At 41.3% G+C, this 14004-nt stretch overlaps 1 protein-coding gene and 1 long non-coding RNA gene across 9 annotated transcripts in view; one reads left to right on the forward strand and one right to left on the reverse strand.

Moving 5' to 3' along the window:
- PPP1R9A (protein phosphatase 1 regulatory subunit 9A) overlaps positions 1-1442 on the reverse strand; it is a 148518-nt gene extending 147076 nt beyond the window's left edge. For 7 of the 8 annotated variants that reach the window (XM_081163067.1, XM_081163066.1, XM_081163074.1 and 4 more), the window contains exon 1: positions 1320-1421. The gene's annotated coding sequence lies outside the window, so the exon portion shown is untranslated. Of the gene's footprint in view, positions 1-1319 lie in introns of all 8 variants that reach the window. The other variant, XM_081163070.1, reaches the window with a different exon arrangement.
- Positions 1443-1490: 48 nt separating this feature from the next.
- LOC308569342 lies at positions 1491-10784 on the forward strand. The gene is made up of 3 exons (XR_014000676.1): positions 1491-1550; positions 7504-7592; positions 9947-10784. It is a non-coding gene; the product is annotated as an uncharacterized lncRNA (long non-coding RNA).
- Positions 10785-14004: the final 3220 nt, after the last annotated feature.

Here is a 14004-nt window from a genome sequence, read left to right on the forward strand (position 1 = left end):
ATCAACATGCATTGTATCGGGAAAAATTGCTTTTAAAAAAATGTGTGTATTAGGATAAATTTTCATGAGAACCTTTTTTTAAAAAAGTAGAGACTGATGTGGAAATGTGAAGAAGTGATCGTAAAACTGGGAAAATGAGAGAAACCAAAATTGACAGCTTCCTGCCCCCCCCCGCAATTGTCTCCACGTGAGGGAGCGAGAGAAGAAGTAGAGACTGTGTGAATGTTATCATTCTTGGTGATAACAGCCTCTGGCTTCCTTCTGATGAAGTCATCTTGTACTGATCTGCGCTTAGAGATAAGGTATGAAATTCACAGAACTAGAGAAGAATAGAGCTTGGCTGTACTGTAATGGCTTAGAGACAGAGCCATAAAACCACAATCCTTACTGTGAAATGTAAGAGAAACCAGTGAAATCACCACAAGTTGCAACAGCAGTGTGACCGGTTCAAAACATATAGTACAAATATTTCTCCCACGGGCTGGTTTCTGCAGTTACTTCATGTCAAACAGCAACTCCACCATCAATCACCTGCCGTTTGTGATGTTGGGTGGAAGCTGAAAGAAGGACCCTGAGGCAGAAGTTGCACTCACACTTCCTCCATACAATAACATTCCCCAAATAGAATCATAGAATTGTAGTGTTGGACGGGAACCTGAGGGCCATCTAGTCCAATTCCATGCAGTGCAGGAATCCTGCCCTGGGTGGGCTCAAACCACCAACCTTCTGGTTAACAGCCAGATGTACTGACCCATTGCAAATACAGTCCTTCCTTAGCACTCTTTCATATCCAGACATTACTCCCAAGCACGCCCAGCAACCACACCCAATACACAGTTAATCCCCAGCAAACATCTGGTCTATTAAAAAAATTCCTGGCAGTATTAAATCCCAGGGGTTACTCTTGTTGAACCCAGGGGCACTCACTTCTGAGTAAACACGCCCAGGATTGCCAGTTTAGCTGCCGCTTCGGTTCTATGGGAATAAGTGTGAACAAGTTGTTTCAATGTGGATCAGATTCGACCATTATTATTATTTACAAATGTGTACATCCTGACCTTCGGATTAAATAAATTTATTTATATATTTATGCCCGAAAGGCTGAATACATGAAGTTGTTTTGGTATCTATGGCTTTCTCTTAGGATAACCAATATCAGTTTTCCATTACTGTCAGGAATGCACTGTTATAAAGTCAGTGAGATAAAAGACCCCACCTCAAAAAGGAAAAGGACAGAGATGACGAGAACAGCACTCAAAATGAGTTAACCAAGTGCAATCTAAGTGCAAAACTAAAAGCAGGTTCTTGTTAATGCTTACCTTTGAAGATCCAAAGTCAAGGTGGGTTTTCTCCCCCTGTAAAAGTTGATGTCATTGCTTACTATGGAGAAAAGCAAAAAGGAGGAAGAAAAGCTCTCTGAACTCTTATTATGACATCAGCACTTGCCTCAGAATCAGAATTCTTTAAGGAAATGTTTGTGACTAATCAGTGTTTTCTTTTTCATGCAAGTGGAATGAAGGCTTTCATGGAGATAAAGTAAGAACACTGTGGTAGGAATGTCTTACTCTTCCTTCACACCTCGGAATGGAAACGAGAAAGAATGTATGATGTTTTCCACTTCTTACATTGTTTTCTCTTTCACACGTGGGGAAATATAGGCCAGATGTTGCCACGGGGACAACTGTGCACAATAATCCTAGTCTTACTTGAATGAAACGTTAAGCTATATAGCCTCACTTGTAACTACATTTTGTATGGCATGTAGTTCAATCTTTACCATTGTTCACGGGCAGGGCAAGCTTTGAAATCTTTTCAGCTGGGAAACTTTAATAAGCAGTGGGTCACCGACTCTGCCAACAACCTTCACAAATGTGACACTTTTTTTCCTTTGTCACAGTTTCTGTCCTTTTCTCTTCTCTATGGCTTTGCGGAAGTGCCACTCAAACCAAGAGGCATGGTAGGGTAGCAAGGCTTAGAAGATGGTGTGCTTCTGCTTAACTTTGACTTAGCATAATTATTAGTCACTTCAAAACATTATTTTATACCCACCCGGAAATATTATTTCTTTATGTATTTATTTCCTTATGTTTCCATAAGAATCCTACTCTTCTTCCTTCATGCAACCCATCAAGCTATATATGTGGTTCCTGCTGGAAGTACAACTGCAGGGATCATTCATTTAATAACCTAAGGGTTAATTCTGCTTACAGTTAGTCAAGCTAACTGGGGGTGGGTGGGAGGTGTTGCCTAGCAACCGGGCAGTATGCTATGTTCCTTGCTGAGGCAATTCAAATTTTGATTGGTGTATATAACTTTTTATCCTGTGTAGTTGCATATCTCCCTCCTCTAAACAACACTTGTAAAGACTTGTAGACCCCCTCATATCATATACTGTTTCTGCTCAGTTTTCCCAGCAAAGTATTATTGGTTTCTTTTCTCTTTGGACTCCATCTGCGTTATTCAAGTGACTGCTCAAAGTTCACAGGTGATCATCCATCCAAGCTCTGACCAAACCCAGACCTACCTATATCCCTGGGATAGATATGGCCATTATCATACGTAAGCAGTGGTCCAGACCTCCATGTGCCCTCCAGTGTCCACATGGGGTTCTCTTCTCCTTTCCATAGCGGGCACAGCTCTGCAAATGCCCCTTGTACATGTAGAATTTCTGTTTCGTTGACGTGAGCTGAGTAGACTTTGTGTGCAAGAGTGGCGTATTCTGGTGCCATGGAGCCTGTAGCCCTTCAGATGTTACTGAGCTACAATTCCCCTCCACCCCAACAATCATGACAAAAGACCAAGGATGATGGGAGTTGTAGTTCAGCAACATCTGGAGAGCCACAGGTTCTCTACACCTGCCCTAACAGAACTCCTGCGCTAGGGCAGCTCTTTGTCTCCTTTCTATGCATCATCAGGTACAACAAGTAAGACCTGTTTTGCAGTGTGGAGTACTCCTGTTTGTTCCTCCAGGCAGCTAACAATGCCCATTTCCTGGATACTCCATTTCATTCCCTTCCAGCAATATTCCACACCCCTCCCCGGACCTCTATGGTCACTGAACATCCTCAGAAATTGTTGTTTTCCCTTCCCTTAGAGTTTCCCCTACATGTTGTTTTCTACTGCTGAGTTTTGGTGCTGGCTTGGCTATATAAGGATCAGCTCTCTGAGAATGACCTTGCTGCTAGTATATAGATAGATAGATAGATTGGATATGGAAGGGATAGTTCCCTTTAAGTCCTTTTTCTGAAGCCTTCTTATGCCCTGGAGCTTTCTAGTAAACACTGGTGACATTAAATATTTGGTCAGTAGTAGGAAACAGATATTCTCATTTGTCTGTTTCAAGAATGTGTGTGGCTGAATCTTTAGTTTCCATGGAAACCATCTCCAATGTCATTTGTGGAACTAAAATGTCAACAGTCCTGGTGAGAATGAAGTTGTTGCGAGGCTGAAGGAGAGACCTCTCAGGGTTTTTTACCTGCTCAAGGCACTGTAGTGCTATTAACAAAGCTTAAACATTGATTATTTACAAACATAGCAAATCAAATTAAAGATGCAGATTAATGACTAATTTACTGTGGTGTAAAACATTGGGATTTAATTACTAACTGATCCTCTCGCACATTTTCTTATCTTTAAGTCTTCTTTTCTCCCCAAGCCCTTTGCTAGATCAGCCTAGATTTAAGCAGCTATCCTAAACTGGGAACAAATCCTTTGGGGCTTATTTCTGAGTATACACGTACAGGATTTCATTGCAAGTATCAAGCCGTAAGTATCTTGGGCCCTATAAACCTCACCCCTTATACTGACAGAGGGGGGATAAGCTGGGGATTTTGGAAGGGGGAGGACTGGGCAGAGCCTTGGGAGCAACTAGGATACAGAACAGTGAAAGTAAGCCCTTTGGCGAGTATTGGTGTCAGAGTGAAGGCAGTCCAAATAGTGTTGTATGCCCCACAGTGCTGTCACCAATTGACTGCTGGCTCATCTAGAGGCAGCAAAGTCAGTTTCTCAATCCACAGATGTATTAGCACCAAGATAGTTTTTCCTTCCAGTGTTGCCAAACCTGTTCCTTGGCTGTTAGGAAGGCACAGAAAACCCACTTGCGGAACAAGGTGAAAGGGCTGTGGCTCAGCGGTAGAACGCATGTCCAGTATACGTAAAGGTCCCAAGTTCAACCCTTGATGCCTTCAGGTAGAGCTGGGGGAAACGGCTGCCTGAAATGCAAGACCACCTCTGCTACACAGTGTAAACAAGTCCAATGCATGCAGCCCGAGAGGCCCTTTTCTGCAGTCCTTGGCAACGTTTGACATTCCCCAGCCCTTGCGATGCCTTCCCACAGTCAGGTAAGGAGGCATTGGGCTTTGGGAAGGAGGCAGGAGGGCTGTGACACAGTCCTCGTTTCCTTCTTCTTCCCAAAGCCTAGTTAGCTTTCCCAGCTAGGGGGTAGGAGAGCTCTAGGACCCTGCCAGAGGCTCGCACCTCTTTCCCAAAGCCTGGTGCCTTGCTTATCTGGCTTTGGGAAGGCAGCATGAGGGCTGGAGGGTGTGTCAAATTTTGGCCTCACTCTCCTGCCCCCATCGCTTCTGAAGCACTGCACAAAGGGCTTTGGCAGGAGTCAATCATCTGACCTCATTAGGACATGAGATGGTAGATTGGTGGGTTGCCCTGCCCAGCTGTCAGAGCTGGCCTGTGGTGGTGCGGGGAGATTAGGATCTTGCCTGCCAGATCAAAAAACATCCCCTACGCCTTCTATACATGGAGTAAATTCCCCCAAATTCAATGGCGCTTGCTTCTGAGCATTCATCAGATTGCACGGTAAATCCCCAAGTTACAATCACTAGATTAAAGAATGACTGAACAACGGTTAGTGAATCCATGGACCTGATAACACTAGAACTCACTCATGGACATGACCTTAGGAGAGAATGATCTTGTACTCAGATTTCCTGCAGGCATCTGGTGGGCCACTGTGAGAACAGGATAATAATAATAATATAATAACCATCTGGCTGGGTTTCCCCAGCCACTCTGGGCAGCTTCCAACAAAACACTAAAATACAATAACCTATTAATCATTAAAAGCTTCCCTAAACAGGGCTGCCTTCAGATGTCTTCTAAAAGTTTGGTAGTTATATTTCTCTTTGACATCTGGTGGGAGGGTGTTCCACAGGGCTGGTGCTGGAATAGATGGGCTCTTCTTATGACGAGAACATTATTAGAAATAAAAAGTCTTAATAATTATAATAAATACTGGGGGTCTTTGAAATACTTTGCAATGCAGCAAACATCTGACAGTATGCGTTGAGAGGAGAAATGGTTTAGTTTCGTGTTTAAAATTATTTTCAGATTTTCAGATATACTCGTTAGAATTTTGCTAGGAGGTGGGGCATCTCAGTGGAAAATGCATCATGAATCCGAGTGATTTTGAAATCCAAAACACATAAAATGAAACCTGTCACTTCAAGAACGTTGCCTCATTATGGACAAAGAGAGTCTCAAGCTTGCCTACCCAACTGTTTTCATTTGTATGGCTCTCCCAAGCAAATGTGCTCCGGGAGTCGGCAATGCACTGTGACAGTGCTAATAATTATCAGCGATACCAAATGGAACACAAGGGCTGCCTTAGCACACCAAGTCAGGAGGAAGCAAGCCTTCAAGCAAACCATAGCACTCCCTTCACATCCATCACTTAGGTGGAGATTCTACATGATAGCTCATGAGTGCAAGTGACAGGAAATCATAAGAGTGGAACCCCAAGGTTGCAGTTCTAGTGCTCAGCATACAGTACCGCTTCTTTTCTGACTCAGAATTGCACAACCGTAAGAGCTGTATGAATATACAAGTATTTATAAATAGTCATTTGGCTATAGCTGTCATACAGATTTAGTTTAGAAGCTGCTAGTTGATTTTTTAAAATTTAAATATCACATGACAAACAGGCAGATTGTGTGTGTATTATTGACCAATAGAGATTTTGTGCAGGGAACTATACCAAAAATGTAACTTAAAATATAAATAACGTTTTGAACATAAATAAAACTTAGCTCCACAGACAAATATGTGCATCAAAAGTCACACAAGAATTACTCTCTACAGAGTACAGTAGAAAGATAACAAATGTTGCTGTTATCTTTAATGTAAAAGCAAATAACTATGAGTTACAGAAAATAGCATACTGAGAGGTTGGCATATTACATCATTAGTTATTCACTGAAAAAAATCAAACCGTTCTGATCTAAAGCTGCTGCTCTTTTTAGTCCCCCTAGCCAATTTTATTTGTCAACTTTCCAAACAAAGTTATATCCCACACATTTTTTATGCCAATATCCTTTCGTGGCTCCTTCCAAATTCTTTCAAAAATGGGCAGTCGTTAGTTCTGATGCCATTAAAGAATGACTTAACAACATTTTACTTCTCAAAATCATATTACTATTTGAGAAGAACACTTAATAAAGCTAAATAACAATCCAACAGTATATATTCATTAGTTAAATTCTCCAACATTTTTGGCGATTCCTATGGCTTTTAAAAAGTTCCTTTCCCAGTTACACTAGGGAAAATAAGTGTGCCAGCTCCAGGGCTGGTATTCCCGACTCCCCATTTTCTGTAGTTGGGTGTTCAGGGGAATGAGGGGGCTTTGGATTCTGCAAAAATGCAACCCCCAGGATCCACAGAACAAGCTCCAGGGAGTGCCACATTTCCAAACCTATTGCCTTTTGCTTTTCAATTAGTCTTTGCTCATAGACATGGTTTTAGTCAACAGTCACACAGTGATGCTCAAGCACCTCACTAGAAATGGAAAAGATGACAGACAGGTGACTCTTCAGTATATGCCTTACGGCTCCATCCAGGCCACAAGATTGAGAAGGAAGATTCTGGAGGTAAAGGGACAATGGTGGAGTTTTCTGTGACTGCACAGAGGAGACCTCAGCCCATGAATCTTGCTCTCTGTGCATGGAGAGTGAGGTTCACCATTATCCTCCCTAGTAATTAGGATTGCTTTCTAGGAGAGTCAAGACTTGATTTATTTCATCAACAACATACATACTAACACTTAGACTTCATACCTCCTTTACCACCACCAAGGCTTGCACTTTTGCTAACAAAGGCTCCTTTTTAATTTGCACAGTTAAGATAACACTGTCATCAGCACCACTCTACATAATGTGGTTAGAACTCTAATCACTAACCATTGTAATTACAAGCCAGTTATTTCTTTTTAATAGAATGCAACGATGTTGCAAAACAAAGCAGAGGAGGGAACAGTAGCAAGCCCGTAGCAGAAGTTGAGTGGTAATCAGCATTAACTGCAGAGCATTTTTGTTGTTGCTGCTGCTTTTAGCTGTATAAAGCTAATATTTTCCTCTTTTCTGTACATTTATGACCCATCTTTTTCTCAAATTAAAATGCAAGCTCCTCTGGATGAAGGGTATCTTATAACGTGCATGCCATTTTATGGATTCCTTGTAGTCTTAAATCTATTACTCCTGTTTATTATTTTGACAGCTGGATTTTTGTACCAGGATGTAAACCACCACTGATGTTTCAGTTATTACAGTTGGCCTACAGAGGGCTCCAGAGAAGCAGTTGCTGAGGTAAATCACTGCACATAACTGAGTTAAAAAAGAAAGAAAAGCAGAAACATAGAAATAATGATAGAGGAATAGTTTTGGGGTAATCAGTTATGTTCTCTGTGTGTGAGAGAGCGATAAATAATGTGAATGCTGTGAGAGAACCCCCCTTCCCGCAACGGGAAAGATGGAGGAGTTTACATTTAAAGGCAGTCCTAACTCATCACATATTCTGAAACAGTATGTGAACTGTACCAGCTATCATTTGGAACTTGCACTTCTCTATATTTTGCTGTGCAGCTCTCCAGACAAGAGATGTGCACAAAAATGCATGAATGAGGAGAATACAGTGATACCTCGGGTTACATACGCTTCAGGTTACAGTCTCCGCTAACCCAGAAATATTACCTCAGGTTAAGAACTTAGCTTCAGGATGAGAACAGAAATCGTGCAGCGGTGGCACAGCGGCAGCAGGAGGCCCCATTAGCTAAAGTGGTGCTTCAGGTTAAGAACAGTTTCAGGTTAAGAACGGACCTCCAGAGCGAATTAAGTTCTTAACCCGAAGTACCACTGCACTTAGTAGTGAAAACAGTCGAGCAAAAATGCATGCTATTACTGGAAGTTGGTTTGCAAAGTAGCTGTTGATAGCCTTGTCCTCTGTGAATTTGTGCAGTCCTCTTCTAAAGCCACCCAAACTGGTGGCCACCATCGCCTCCTGTGTTCCAAAGCTTAACTACACTCCGCAAGAAGAAGTATGGTACTTTTATTCTGAATCTTCCAGCATCTAGCTTCACTGTATGCCTACAAGTTCCAGTGCTATGGGAAATTTTTCCCCCTCTATCCACTTTCTCCATGCTGTGCATCATTTTATAAACCTCTATCGTGTTACCTCTTACTCAACTTTTTTTTTCTAAACTAAAAAAATCCAGATGCTTCTTTCATCATAGGGGAGTTGCTCTATATATGCCTTATCATTTCTGAAACTTTTCCAACTCTCCAATATCCATTTTTGAGGAGAGACCTTTTAAGGGCTGGTTACATACCTTGGGAGTCAAGAGATCTAAGCACAGCAGCCAAGAGGAGTTGTTGGACTTTAGCAATTCTTTTTGAAGGATAATGGTGTACTCCTCCTACTAGAAGGCAGTTCTCTTCGTTAACTATGGGTTAACGACACACCAGGTAATTAGTACCTACATGCCTGAGAACTCTCCTCCAGGCTGCAGCCCTCTCTCACTGGCCCTGCTTTATAACCTGAGTGTTTTCTCCTGGCTGGAATGTGTTCTTGAACTCTGATAAGGCCCCTTGCTTCTATGGAGGGAGCATCAAGAAGGGTGTATGAGTGTGTGTAGGAACATTCCTGCTGCACAAAGGCATGCCCTCCAAGTTTCCCTATTTTCTAGGGACAGACCCAGAGTTACAGAAGCCATCCTGGTTTCTAATTTGATTCCGAAATGTCCCGCTTTTCCTTAGGACATCCCTACTTTCATCGGAGGAATGTTGGAAGATATGGAGTTATCTGATCCCCAAACCATCTGAAGGCTGCCCTGTATAGGGAAGTGTTTTTAATGTTTAATATTTATTTTGTTTTTATATATGTTGGAAGCCCCCCAGAATGGCTGGGCCAACCCAATCAGATAGGTGGAGATGATTATTATTATTATTATTATTATTATTATTATTATTATTATTAAATAGGAATATATAGGAATATGGAATAGTTTCATCAGAGAAATGTGGCAGGGTATGCAAAGGTAAAATTTGCATTTGTTGCTCTCCCCATTTTTCTTTCTGGTTCTGCCGATTGCTGGCATGTGGTCCTCATAAGGTTGCCCAGAAGGGAATGTAGATCTCAGGCTCAAAAATATTCTCCATTCCCATTCTTTTCTTTAACCAGGATTCTTTTTCCATTACCAGTATAATCTGTGCCAAATTTTTGTTTATGAAACATAACAGAAACTTTTCATAAATATTTGAGCCAGCTCCAGCTATATGACCACTGTAATGTTGCCAGTGTCACAAAGATATATGGTGGTTTGGCTACAAATGAGTAATTATTGCTGGCTCAGCAACTTCAGTTTGTCTGCAAAGTTGGTCGTGTGTTTTTTTCCAATAATTTTAAAGAGCATTTTTATTTGCTTCCATTTTTGGATATGCACTGGGCTCCCTCGCTGAAACACGTGACTCATTTTCCAAGACGGGTGCCAAGCCAAGGCTAATAATGTGTCTTCCCAGAATTCAAATCTTTGTTCTGCACAAAAGCAAGGGTTACAGAAAAGCAAAGATATGCGACACAAAGCACAGCTAACAAAATAACGGGGCTTTTTCTTTTTGCCTAAAATCAAACTTTGGCAGATGCTAACCCTGTCTCTTCCTTTCAGTGTGATCAATCTGTCAGCCAAGAAGCTACTCCTTCCTTTTGTCACAGTTCCCAAGTAAGGTAGCAATAAGCTGATGAAAGCAATTTCTGCAGAACTTGGAATTTTATTTTGTGCGGGCTAATCTAAAAGTGCACAGATCAAAGAACAGCACATGTTACTTGTGGAGCTATGGCCATAAATAGCATTAAAAGAACTGCCTTTATGATTCATTATTTCGATCTGCTGGAAGGTTTTAAAGGTCAGTAGTTGGCACTGGACAGCACAAAAGAGGAGATGTCTTAAGAATGTTATGAAAGCTGCATTGTGCATATGACTTGTTTATTCAGAACAGTGGAGTGTAATGAGAGGGTGGTGGTTGTTATTCAGTTCTATTTGCTGGAAAGCAAAAGGCCATCCAGTGAGCTGCTTGAGTAAGCAGGGATCTGAACATGGGATTTCCCACATTTAAGCCTTACACTCAGCAATCATTGACCCAGTGATACCTCTCACTGGTTGGCCAGTTGTCTTAACCTTCCAACCAAATCAAGAAGTACTGTATAGTGAAAAGTCTTGGCAGAAGACTGAAATACCAGGGTTAATTGTTGGTTAATTGGTTATTTGTTACATTCACCCTCTGTCTACATTGCCACACATGGGTGCCAATGTTTTTGTGGAACATGTGGAGTCAGAAATGTATGATACAAGTATAGTGCAGTTTTTATAATATATAATTATGCTTTTATTATGTGATAAGCCTTGCTTTCTGGAATGCAGTTCCATTTTACAGCTCCCCAAAGGCAGAGAGCATTACATTATTCATACAATCATCTTTTTTGTAGTAAGGAAAGCTAAGGTAGTAAGATTTCGATCTAAACAGAACACTTTTCAGGCAGGAATGTCCTGGGGTCAAATTCTAAAAAAACTTCAATCCTAAAAAAAGATCAACAACTTTGATCAGCCCTCATGTTCACTTCATCAAATCTGGCCTCTTTGAAAAACGTTTGGATTTAGGACCCCTCAAAGCCATGCTTCATTTTTTTTATAAAGTACAAATGTGTGCAATGTGTGATGGAACATACCATGTATTTTCTTATTCATAGGTCAAGTCACACTTTTTTCCTGGAAGGATTAAACCAAAGGTCCGTCTAATTTAGCATCTCGTTACCCACAGTGGCAATCAGAGGCTTCTGAGAAGCCCACAAGTCGGGAATGAATGCTATAGCCCTGTCTTTTTGTTGCCCTCCAGCAAGTGAATAAAATATCATGATCATTACCAAGCATTCCAAACACATAACAGTAAAATAGGTAAAAAGGAAAATTTCCTATACAAACAAGTTTAGATTACAAACCTAACTGGTTTTCTACATTGCCAAGATCAAAAACAGGACTGATTCCTTTTGCAGCTTTACAGAACTGTACCTAACCATCAGGAACTGATATTTAAGACATAGTACCTCTGAATCTGGAGGCTCCATCTAGCAGTTACAATTAATAGCTGCTTATAGACCTATTTTGCATGACTTTGTCTAATCTATCCATTGAGGTTAATGGCCACTGCATTCTGTGGCAGCAAATTCCGTTAAGTTCATGAAGAAGTACTTTGCCATGAATCTACTGCCAATCAGTTTCAAAAGTTGACCACAAGTTCTACAACTGTGTGTGAGAGAGGCAAAGCATTTTCCACCTGCTATTTCCAAACCATACATAGTTTTAAATAAACCTCTATGATCACATCCTTCCTTAGCTGTCTTTTGTCATTTTATTTCCCATTTACTCAATTTGGAGAATTCCTTTGGAGTGTTCTGCAATCAGCTTAGGTTTTTAATTTGCCGCTATCTGCAAACTTGACTACAGTTGCCTCACTGCTTATCCCCAACTCCAGATAATTTATGAATAAATTAAATAGTCCCAGTACATCTCTCCATTGTGAGAACAGTCTGTTTACTCTTAAGAATGCTTGAATTATGGGGCTCAAAGGACTTCTCAACAAAATCCATAAACCCACCCAATTCTCACCCCAATTCAGTCAAATGATTTCCCCTAGGTCTTCAAAAAAGGCAATAAAGGGCTGGTCATAAAACCTTTCTGCATCCTCTTGTAATTCAAGCACCAAGTCCAAGTCTTGTTTTGAACCAGTTACTGCTTCATCATTCACCAGTTACTGATCTATAGGCACTGTCATTTATTCTACAACTCTTAAGTATATTGATGTGCTATACACACTTTAAATCACCTGCTGCTTGCAAAGCAATGATTTTTATTTTTAATATTGCCGTTACCTACCCCACACTTACAACTACTAAGTTTCTTTTCTTGAAGTTCTATGTATATAATATTATTATATCATATTATATTATTCACCAACCTAGTGCCCTCCAGCTGTCTGGGACTAAAATTCAGTTGCTGGTTCTAATATTTTCCTTGCACACTCTAAGTCTTCCAGGATACACATCAAACAACACAACATATTATTACTACTACTGTTATAAATAACAATTTTCATCCCCAAACAGCATATCATAGCAACATTAATACAGTAGTATGTTTTACTCTCTCTCTCTCTCTCTCTTAATATATAATCTACAGTGTGTTTGTGTTAGAGAGAGAAATTTTGTATCCCATACATTTCAACTGTTTTCAGAGTTGTACAAATAATTTAGTAAATAACAGCAGTTGCAATGCTAGCATGCCCTCCTCTGGGCTCCTTGCCTTGCCCGCCTCTCCCTTTCACACTTTGTATGTAACCTTGTGACCAGGGAGAAAGGATACAGTGGTGCCTCGCAAGACGAAAAGAATCTGTTCTGTGATTCTCTTCGTCTAGCGGTTTTTTCGTCTTGCGAAGCAAGCCCACTGACGGATTAGCGGCTTAGCGCTATTAGCGGCTTATCTGCTGATCGGATCAGCTGATAAGCGGCTTAGCGGCTTAGAAAAAGGGGGGAGGGGGGAAAACCAGCAGGAACTCGCAAGACATTGTCGTCTTGCGAAGCAAGCCCATAGGAAATTCGTTTTGCAAAGCACCTCCAAAACGGAAAACTCTTTCGTCTAGCGAGTTTTCCGTCTTGCGAGGCATTCGTCTTGCGGGGCACCACTCTAGATGAATTATAACAGGGCAAGAATTAAGACTGAACAAAGGGTTGTGGTTCAGTGGAAGAGCTTCCCCCCCTTTTTTTGAAGGTTTTAAAAGTATTTGTGGCTTTTGGTTGGGGGCGGGGTCTGCTTGACTTGCCTTTTCATTTTTGACAGATGTACTTGTTAGGTTTTTAATGGCATTTGTTGGAACTGGTTTTTAGTATTCCCAGAGCTTTTTTCTGGGGGTACACATACCCCTAAACATTTTGTGAATCTTTGTACTATAAAATGGTGATTTTCTTGAATCAAAACAAAAGTACACCTAAACAATTTTTTTGGGAGGAAAGCACTGAGTATTCCTAATGTGTTTGTAAGTTGCTCTGAGTTATTTTTACAAGTTGCTAATAAATAACAATAATCATCTCTGCACAAAACCAGAGAGAGCCATTGCCAATCAATGTATAGGCAATATATACAGACTTTGATGGAACAATGGACCAACTCAATATAAAGCAGCTCCCTAGGCAAGCCTGCTCCCAAATCTGCTGGTCCGGTGAAAGGCATCTCTTTACTTGTCTTTAAGGAGGGTCTGCACCCCAGGGGTAGATCCTGCTTTGCGTGCAGAAGGTCCTAGGTTCAATCCCCGCCTCCCCCCCCCCCAATCTCCTGGTGGGGCTGGGAAAGAGAGACTCCGACCCAAAACTCCAGGGAGCTGCTGCCAGCCTGCACAGGCAATACTGGGGCGAGGCAGACGAACAGCATGTTAGACAGCATCTTACATGTTCTTAGAAGCGTGTTGTGTGGTGTGTGTGGAAAAGACCAACCAGTGCTGGAGTTAAGATTTAATGAGGCCCTAAGCTATTGAAGGTAATGGGGCCCTTTATATGTCCAGCTGTCCTTTCTCAACAACAAATTGCCGCTGTTTTTTGTGTTGAATATATGCTATATGGTGATTTATGGACCTAATAGGTATCTAAAGCCGTTTGCACAAGTTGCCATGCAACCAGTCC

This window comes from Podarcis bocagei (assembly GCF_964188305.1).
Source record: "Podarcis bocagei genome assembly, chromosome: 12".
Lineage (NCBI taxonomy): Eukaryota > Metazoa > Chordata > Lepidosauria > Squamata > Lacertidae > Podarcis > Podarcis bocagei.